We start from the raw sequence: 10,058 nt of genomic DNA, 5'->3' as shown, positions 1-10,058 counted from the left end.
CAGTATAAATATGTGCATCTACACATTTGCTTTTTGCATGATTTCTTTTTACTGTTTCAGTGCTAGACTGCTTAGCTCCTGCAACATGTTAACGTTTCCTTATTTATTCTAGTAAAAACCAAACAGCATTTTCTAAAAGTTTATTAGAACTGTATCAGCTATACGAGTACGTTTACAAATATAAAATAAAACAATAAAAATTGGTTGATGTAGATACCGAAAGTAGTTGATCGCTGTTTACAATATTTATGGTCTTTCATCCTTGCTCGTGCTCGTTCATGCTTATCTGCACACCCCCAACTTCCGTTCCTCCACTTGTTCGTGGTTATTTGTGCTTGTTCCTCATATCTGGACACACTTAGAAGACCTATTTCGAGTCTCAGCAACAAATTTTGAAAAAGTATTTTATTATTATTGGTAAAAACATAAACGCTAAATGGTAATCTGTAAGTTACATGCATAATGTTGTGCTTAGAACATCACAAAATTCACTTACCTACATTATTGGTCTGCAACAATAATTGTTGCATACTTAGAAACTAAAGTCAGTAATTCCTCGATAGTTGCAATTGCAAACTGTGAAAAAATTAACTGTTTGTGTAGAGAAAAAAAATTATTTCAATTTGTAAATGTGTAAACCTCTGTTCCATTCTTTAAAATATAATATGTAATAATAATAGTCTATAATAGAAAATAATTTACAACAATAAAACTGGAGGGAAACATTAAAATAGTTCCAGTGACAGAAAAGAAGAGCATAAAATAAATCTAATTGGGAATTTCAAAACAGAAAAAATATCAGCTGCTGCCAGACAATTCAAAGAATTGCAACTAAATTAAATGAAAAAATTTAACTCGGTTCTTTTCTAGCGATTATCTCCCCGGTTCGGTATTTGTCGGAACCGTTCTCAGTCCGTTGAGACCGACAAAATAAACAGAGCAATTACTGAGATGAAAAAAGGTGACGAATCTCGTTAAGAAGAAGCACATGGTTCCCAAGCGTGACGAACCGACCGAAATCGATCATACTGAAAATGATCTAAATTGGAAAATATTGTTTCTGTCAATAACGGAGTATAAATGACTTGTCGGTCTGCAAGTTAGATATCTGACCTCACCAATTTTATATAATGTACTTGTTTATTCCAGAATAAGTTCTTTAACCGCATTATTTCATAAACAGTAAAAATATAATTTCAGTTAGATATCTGACCCCGCTATTTAAGCAATTATAATGTCACTTACTCATTACAGTTAGAGTTCTTTAACCGAATTATAGTAAGAATACAATGTTATCCACTATTTCCAAATATCATAGCTAGATTTGTGAGCCCATCATTCATATTCTTATCAAATTATAGATATTTAACCCTGTCACATTAACACTGTTTTCAATTAGTTTCAAAACAAGAAAAACCTATATATATGTCTGTAAGAGCAAGATTGATAATCAGTTGTAATCAGTTGTTATTAGTCGTTGTACCGCCGTTGTGTCTGTAAATAAAGTTCTTTTTTTAAAACTTGTTTATTTAACAAGAAAATATAATTGGCGCAGTCGGTAGGATAACGCGATCGCTAATAAAATCCTGCATCGTGCAAGTTTCCGCGATTTGGAATTTCAATTCCTTAAGTGTTATCTCGAAGAACCTACAGCAGACCCACAACGCAAATCCTGTATCGTACCAAGATTTCGAGGTTCAACGATTAATCGGCGACAAGTTGGAGTCAACTTCCGGAGAATCCATCGAGAGACAACCTCCAGAAACAGACGCAACCCTGCACTAGGTGAGTCTGAGCTCCAATTTTTCTTTTCCTTCCTTTAACTCTCTGCATCGGAGTTGAATGAACATTTTGAATTTTTAATTTTCTTCAAAAGAAAAATATAATTAAAATAATAATTTCACGAACTACATTTTCGTAGTATTAACTTAGATCAATTAATCGACAAATTCAAGAAAAAAAAAACAAATCAAAATGACTCCCACACCTCAAAATATTGATCCTAATCAAGTTGTAAACAATTCAACCAACCTCAGCTTATTAAAATTATACGTAGACACGATTCCCACATATGATGGAAACGTTAATACATTAGAAGTCTTCATTAACTCATGCGACTACTTATTCACAACTTTTGGCACTTTGGCAAACGACGTTAACGCTTATTTGTTGAGAGTAGTAATTAGTAAACTGACTGGTCGAGCTCTAATCTTGATCGGCACTAAAACAGATTTAAATACTTGGGATTTATTAAAAAATGCATTACGCCTGAGTTTTGGTGACCAAAGAAATTTGGATTGCCTGGAACAAGACTTACTTACCTTATTTCCGTTTAAAAACGAACCACCTTTAGAATTCGGAAAACGTATTCAAATCGTTAGAAGTAAACTTGAGTCGAAATTAGGTAGCGTCAGTGTAACCGAAATGTGTATCAATACAAAGAGAGTTTACAGCAACCAATACAACAAATTAGCTCTCAAAACATTTATTCGCGGACTACAGCCACAACTACAAAATATTATCCGATTACGAAATCCCGACACCCTAGAACAAGCAATGGCGTACGTGACTGAAGAGGAAAACTTCAGATATACGCAAAATTTCGCATCATTTTTACACCATCAACGACCACCCACCTCATTTTCAACAAAAACACATCAAAAACAAACGACCATACCATCGAACATACATACATCGTACCCAACATCATTTTCACCTCACGCAACTAACAACGAATCATACCTGAATTCACGACAATTTCATAGACAACCTGCACAATTCACTCAACCGCAATTCCCTAGGCAAACAATTAACATAACACCTTCTCGCAACCCCCCACAACAGAAATTTTTCACTAATAATCAAGTTTTCGGTAAGCCAAAAAATGTATTTCGTCCTACAGGCCAACAACCAACCGGTAAACCTGAACCGATGTCCACTACCTCTCGAAATCCCACGGTTAAACATTCATACCCATATAATCCGAATAACAATTATTTCCGACCTAATAATGGACCCAAAAATTTCGTATCAGAAGAACTCCATAACATCGAAAACGACCAAGCCCAACAGAGTCCACATCCTTTTGAATTTGACGGTGACGATTTCCAAGACGACTACCAGGACAATTCAAATCTCAATAATTACCCCGAACACACAATTTACGAAGAAAACATTAATACCGAAGATCAACAAATTCCCGAACCACCTTATCATTACGAACAACAAATACACGATGAGCAAAATTTTCCAAACGCCAGCCCATTTTACCAAACAACATAACATGCGAAATTAACAACGTGTCCACTTGCAACTCACTACCGTATATCAAAATTCAAAACCCACCATTAAAATTACTAATAGACACAGGCTGTTTCATTTCAATAATAAGACCATCTGTCGCAGAAACTTATTTCCCTTCTTCAATTTACCACGAAAATTCCAAAATTAAAACGGCAACAGGTGAAAAGGAACTTAAATATAAAGCCGACATCCCCGCATTTTCAGAATTTTGTTCAGATGACAACTTTAAATTCCTCCTTTACGACTTTCACGATTTTTTCGACGGTATTATTGGCCTCCGAGACCTATTAAAATTAAAATTATCAATAGATTTAACACATAACCGACTAATCAGCGATTCTTTAATCATACCCCTTTTCTTTCGACAAACGCACGAAAAATCGTTTACCTTTAGTGTCGATGCACACGAAGTAATGAAAATTAAACTACCGGTGAATTGCCTAAAAGGAGACGTCATAATTCCCGAACAAAAAATAAAAGCCTTATACGTACCAGAAACATTAACAACAGCCGACAACGGTTTTGCCAATACGGAAGTACACAACAACACAAACAATAGAATTACCTTAACATTAGAATCACCGATAAATGTCATAAGTTTTCCGACATCACAACAACAACATTTCGACTTTTTTCACCTTGATTCCTTTTTAACGAAATCAAAGAACATCAAACATAGCCCAGACATACAAAATCTCATAAGAACAGATCATTTAAATGACGAAGAAAAAAAAGCAATTTTGTCCCTATGCCACGAATTCAAAGATATATTCCACAGCGACGATAAAACATTGACTTTTACTAATCAAGTTAAACACACAATCAAAACGACAGACGAAATTCCAGTCCACACAAAATCATATAGATACCCATTCGTCCATAAAGCAGAAGTTGCAAAACAAATAGAGCAAATGCTAGAAAACGGTATAATTAGACCTTCACAAAGTCCATGGAGCTCCCCAATATGGATCGTCCCAAAAAAAATGGATGCTAGCGGCAAGACAAAATGGCGTATCGTTGTTGATTATAGGAAAATTAATGAAAAGACAATAGACGACCGTTACCCTCTACCGAACATCAACGATATACTAGATAAACTAGGCAAATGCCAATATTTTACAACACTCGACCTTGCGTCAGGATTTCACCAAATTGAAATGGATCCTGAGTCCATACCCAAAACTGCCTTTAATGTCGAAAATGGACACTACGAATACGTTAGAATGCCCTTTGGATTAAAAAACGCCCCAGCCACATTTCAACGCGTCATGGACAATGTTTTAAAAGATTTGCAAGGCAAAGTCTGTTTCGTATACATGGACGACATAATCATTTTCTCGACCTCTCTTCAAGAGCACACATCGAATCTACGATTAGTTTTTGAAAAACTTCGCAAATGCAGATTTAAAATCCAGCTTGATAAGTCAGAATTTCTTCGTAAAGAAGTAGAATTTTTAGGACATGTCATAACACCTGACGGAATAAAACCTAACCCAAAAAAGATAGAAGCCATCAAGAAATTTCCCATACCAAAAACCGTAAAAGACATAAAGTCCTTTCTAGGCTTACTCGGATATTACAGACGATTTATCAAAAACTTTGCGAAAATTACAAAACCATTTACAAAATGCCTGAAAAAAGGTGAGAAAATTTTACATACAACAGAATTTTGCCGCGCCTTCGAATATTGTAAAAACATTTTAAGCAATGAACCAATATTGCAATATCCAGATTTTTCCAAACCATTCATACTGACTACAGACGCTTCCCAGTTCGCGATAGGTGCAATTCTAAGTCAAGGAGAAATTGGCAAAGATTTACCAATTGCATACGCATCCAGAACCCTAAACACAGCTGAATGCAATTACAGTACAATCGAAAAAGAACTTTTAGCGATTGTATGGAGTACCAAATATTTCAGACCATACCTATTTGGCAATAAGTTTACGATAGTGACTGATCATAAACCCCTGCAGTGGCTTTTCAACTTGAAAGAACCTAGTTCACGACTCGTGAGATGGAGACTCAAATTAGAAGAATTTAATTATAACATCGTTTATAAAAAAGGAAAACAAAATACCAACGCTGATGCCTTGTCGCGAATAGAAATACATGCATTAGAAAAGGACGATGATAGATTTTCCACAATCGGAAATGAAGGCGACATTTCAGAAACCATTGACAAATATTTAACTAATCCTGATCCGAAACCCACTCTCGATTGCCCCTCACTAAAAGAACTAACCTCCAAATTAAAAAGCAAACAAAAAATTAATATCATATCCGATATCCAAATTAAACCACCCGATTATGATGATAACGAAACAATACACACCTCCATTGAAAACCCCGTTCTTGAAATCCCAATAACAAATAAACCTGTAAATTACTTTAAAAGCCAAATTATAATCCACTGTAATAAAGACGCACTAAAACCAAACATTAAAATCACAAAAGCTTTTGATAAAACCAAAATAACTGCTTCAATACCTCTAACAAATTTTGAAACCAACACCGTGAACATACTAAAAACTAACCTCGATCCCAAACAAACCCATTGTTTATTCTTCAAAAGTCCTGAAATTGAGCCAAGATTTATAAAAACAGTCCAAATGTATTTCAAAAATACAGCCTTTAAATTCATCAAGAGTAACATCATCTTACAAGACCTCGTAAACCTGGAAGATCAAAAAGAAAAATTAAAATATCATCATGAAAGCAAGACATGTCACAAAGGTATTAACGAAATGACCAATTCCCTTCAGAGAAACTACTATTGGCCAAACATGATAAAAGATATAACAGCGTACGTTAATAATTGTGAAATATGCCAAACCGCTAAATATGAAAGAAACCCACCTGTAATAAAATTCAATTTAACACCGACATCTAGCAAGCCATTCGAACACATACACATGGACACATTTAAAATCCTCAATCATTCATTTTTGACCATCCTCGACTCATTTTCGAGATATGGACAAGCATATTGTATCACTTCGCTGAATCCAATTAACATATTAAATAGTCTATTAACCTTCATTTCACACCATGGTCTACCCCAAAAAATTACCACAGATTGCGGTGGAGAATTTAAAAATAATGTTCTAAGCGACTTTTGTAAACTTCACAAAATAGAACTTCATTATACAACCCCAAAGAACTCAAACAGTAATTCTCCCGTAGAAAGATTCCATTCGACACTCGCCGAAGAAATCAGATGTCTCAAATTAGAAAAACCTCGCGATAGTATCGAAACCTTAATCAGTTATGCCATCATCGGATACAATAACGCGATTCACTCAGTAACAAACTACACCCCTTTCGAAATAGTTAAAGGACACATTAACTCAGACGACCCTTTTGAAATGACAGATACCAAAATCATCAGTAATTATATCCAACAACATAAGGAAAAAGTTCAAACATTATACGCTGACATAAAAGAGAAAACACAAACAAAAAAGGAACAAATAGTCGATAAACTAAACGCAACTAGAGAAGAACCTAAAACATTTATACCCGGACATTCAGCTTATATTAGCACTAAAGAAAGAAACAAAGCTAAACCTAAATTCATTTCCAGTAAAATTCTTGCTAATAATGATAAAAAATTAAAAACTCGTCAAGGTACCTATCATAAAGCAACAGTCAAAGAACCAAGAAAATTTAGCACTGGTTCTCTTTTACAGGATGATCGCTAAACACATTTTCATCATCTCGCTTGCGTACCTAGTGGTACAAGCAGAAGACATCCAAGTAACCCCGATCCCTTCGCAAATCCTCCCATTCCACTTAGGAAAAGGAAAAATAATAGAATCTAAACACACCTTCATCCACTATGTAGAATTAGCCCCCTTAGTTAAACTATTAGATAATACGATTACATATTATAACATAATCAATAATACTTTAAGTAATTACACAACGTTTAGTTCTAGAGTCACCTATCGAAATATATTAAACAACTTACTGACACACGCTCATTTTCTAATTAAACAAGCGGACAATAAATTAAAAAATCTCGCCCCACATATTAGAACTAAAAGAGGACTAATAGACTTCGTAGGAAAAACGTCAAAATTTCTTTTTGGTACATTAGATTCGGAAGACGCAACCAATTTCGAAAAAGCAATCGATACCCTTTCACGTAATCAAAAATCTATAAATGAACAAATGCAAATGCAAATTTCTTTGACTCAACACTTAATCGATCATTACAATCATACAATTACCACACTCAACAATAATCAAAAATTAATAGAATCCAGACTGAATTACTTCGAACATAATCTCATTAAATCTTTTGATGATATTTCAAGTTTTCTCAGAGCACAGAATACCCTAGATCAGATCATTTTAAACTCACAAAATTTAATAACACTATTGGACAACTTAGAAAATGCTGTTACATTTGCAAAATTAAATACTGTACACAATTCCATCATTTCCGTCTCTGACATAAAACATATTTTAAATACATTAACCAACCTCTATAAAATCGATAAAATACCATTTTTCCAAAACATCCTTTCATACTACCAATTGATTGATCTAAGAGCTTCCTTTATTAAAGATAAAATTATTTTCGCAATAATCATGCCTATCTTCAATTCCGACAACTTCGACTATTACCACCTATACCCAATTCCTCAAAACAACCTAACCATAATACCCGAACAACCATTCCTAATGCTCAGCTCGCTAAACCATCAATATGAAGACGAGCCATGTGGTGCCATAGAAGACCTCTACATCTGTCCAGACAAACTAAACCCCAACGGAGAAGATTGCGTCATATCACTAATCCTGAACGTGAAGAAGAAGAAATGTTCCCTAACACCAATCCACACACCTCATACGATCACTAAAAGACTGAGTCATAACTGTGTTTTAGTCATCCCAGGAACAACTATATCCAAACTTGAAAAATCTTGTGAAAGTAACGGCTACTTCATCATAGAAAAACCCAGTGTTATCAAAATCCCTCACCACTGTAAAATCAAAAACAAGGAATCCACCTACATCAATGAGGAAAACTCCATACTAGGTGAACCCTTCATACTCCCGGAAGTTAGAACAGAAGAAGTTGAAAACCACCCTACTATCGAACACCTGAACCTACGTCACATCGATTTAGACGACATTTCCCAACTGAAAAAGGAAGCCTCATCAATCCACACCCCTCGAATTGTAGAGTATCACCAAAGCCACCCCGTCTACATCAGCATACTTGTTGTCCTGACCCTTGCCGTGTGCTGTTTACTACTCTGGAAATTGAAAAATCGCTGCTACAAGAAAACCACAAATTCAACCCCGGAGAACCCAAGTCCAGAAGAAAAAATCGAAAATAAACCAATTTTATTTTCGAACTTAAGGAGGGAGGAGTTAGATATCTGACCTCACCAATTTTATATAATGTACTTGTTTATTCCAGAATAAGTTCTTTAACCGCATTATTTCATAAACAGTAAAAATATAATTTCAGTTAGATATCTGACCCCGCTATTTAAGCAATTATAATGTCACTTACTCATTACAGTTAGAGTTCTTTAACCGAATTATAGTAAGAATACAATGTTATCCACTATTTCCAAATATCATAGCTAGATTTGTGAGCCCATCATTCATATTCTTATCAAATTATAGATATTTAACCCTGTCACATTAACACTGTTTTCAATTAGTTTCAAAACAAGAAAAACCTATATATATGTCTGTAAGAGCAAGATTGATAATCAGTTGTAATCAGTTGTTATTAGTCGTTGTACCGCCGTTGTGTCTGTAAATAAAGTTCTTTTTTTAAAACTTGTTTATTTAACAAGAAAATATAATTTGCAGAGACCGAGGCCGCCGTATCCACTCGACCAAGCTCAGCTGGAAATTATTGGTTGCATGCCGAGCTTTAATAAAAATCAGGCCCGTAACGGCCGAATTCGTTCCATTATTAATTCCCTCGACCTGCTTATCAATAGCCGTCATTAAAAATGATGCTGTTGGGAGATAAAAGCGACGATCCATACTTGACAACGCGAGCGACATGACTTCCAAACAGATCTCATTTTTTCGAAAGGCTTTATTATTAAAAGGCGCTTAATAATGGCGTCAGAGTCTTATGCCTTCTGACAGGTTAAATACCTGGTTTCCTTGTTCATTATCATTAGAGCTTATACACCGTGTAATTAAAAATACACGAGTATAATAATCATGCATGAGTAAACATTCGGCCGGATACGAGCAGCAATCACATTAAAGAACGGGTTTTTACAAAAAGAATTTACAATTTATGAAGCTCGATATTTTTAATGGAATATATTGAATTTTTTTGTTGGGATGTGTACACAATATGGGACGTGTAGAAGGCGAAGCTCATTTCTGTAATTAATTTTTTGGCACGAGCGGTCTTTCGTCTGGCGTTTTTGTGTGTTCTCCAAGTTTTTGAAGAATGTCGGCTTTTGTTGCGGAAGATTTCTTATTCCGGCAAAAGCATAAATTATGCTTTTGGCTTACAATATAAGGGTTAATCTATTAGTCGGATCTACGCCGCTCAGCAATAACAAGGCTATAAAATTACATCGTAAAAAGAGAAAATAAATTAATAACGAGAGTATCGTATTCAGAGGGCAGGACGTCGTCTCCTTAACAATTTTAATGAAATCCAATACGGTCCTTATCATTTTTCAAATGTCCCATCAGCTGGCTTACAGATACAAAATTTCAAATTTACACTGACATAAAAGAGATAATGAAGCGAA

The 10,058-nt window shown here is 34.9% G+C and overlaps 1 long non-coding RNA gene across 1 annotated transcript; it reads left to right on the top strand.

The window, feature by feature from the left end:
* The first annotated feature begins 1,098 nt into the window (after positions 1 to 1,098).
* LOC138123089 (uncharacterized) lies at positions 1,099 to 9,111 on the top strand. The gene is made up of 2 exons (XR_011156708.1): positions 1,099 to 1,785; positions 6,996 to 9,111. It is a non-coding gene; the product is annotated as an uncharacterized lncRNA (long non-coding RNA).
* Positions 9,112 to 10,058: the final 947 nt, after the last annotated feature.

Source organism: Tenebrio molitor, chromosome 2, assembly GCF_963966145.1.
Source record: "Tenebrio molitor chromosome 2, icTenMoli1.1, whole genome shotgun sequence".
Classification (NCBI taxonomy): Eukaryota; Metazoa; Arthropoda; class Insecta; order Coleoptera; family Tenebrionidae; genus Tenebrio; species Tenebrio molitor.
Note: the sequence above shows the minus strand (reverse complement) of the source record. Positions and strands in the feature narration are given on the sequence as shown.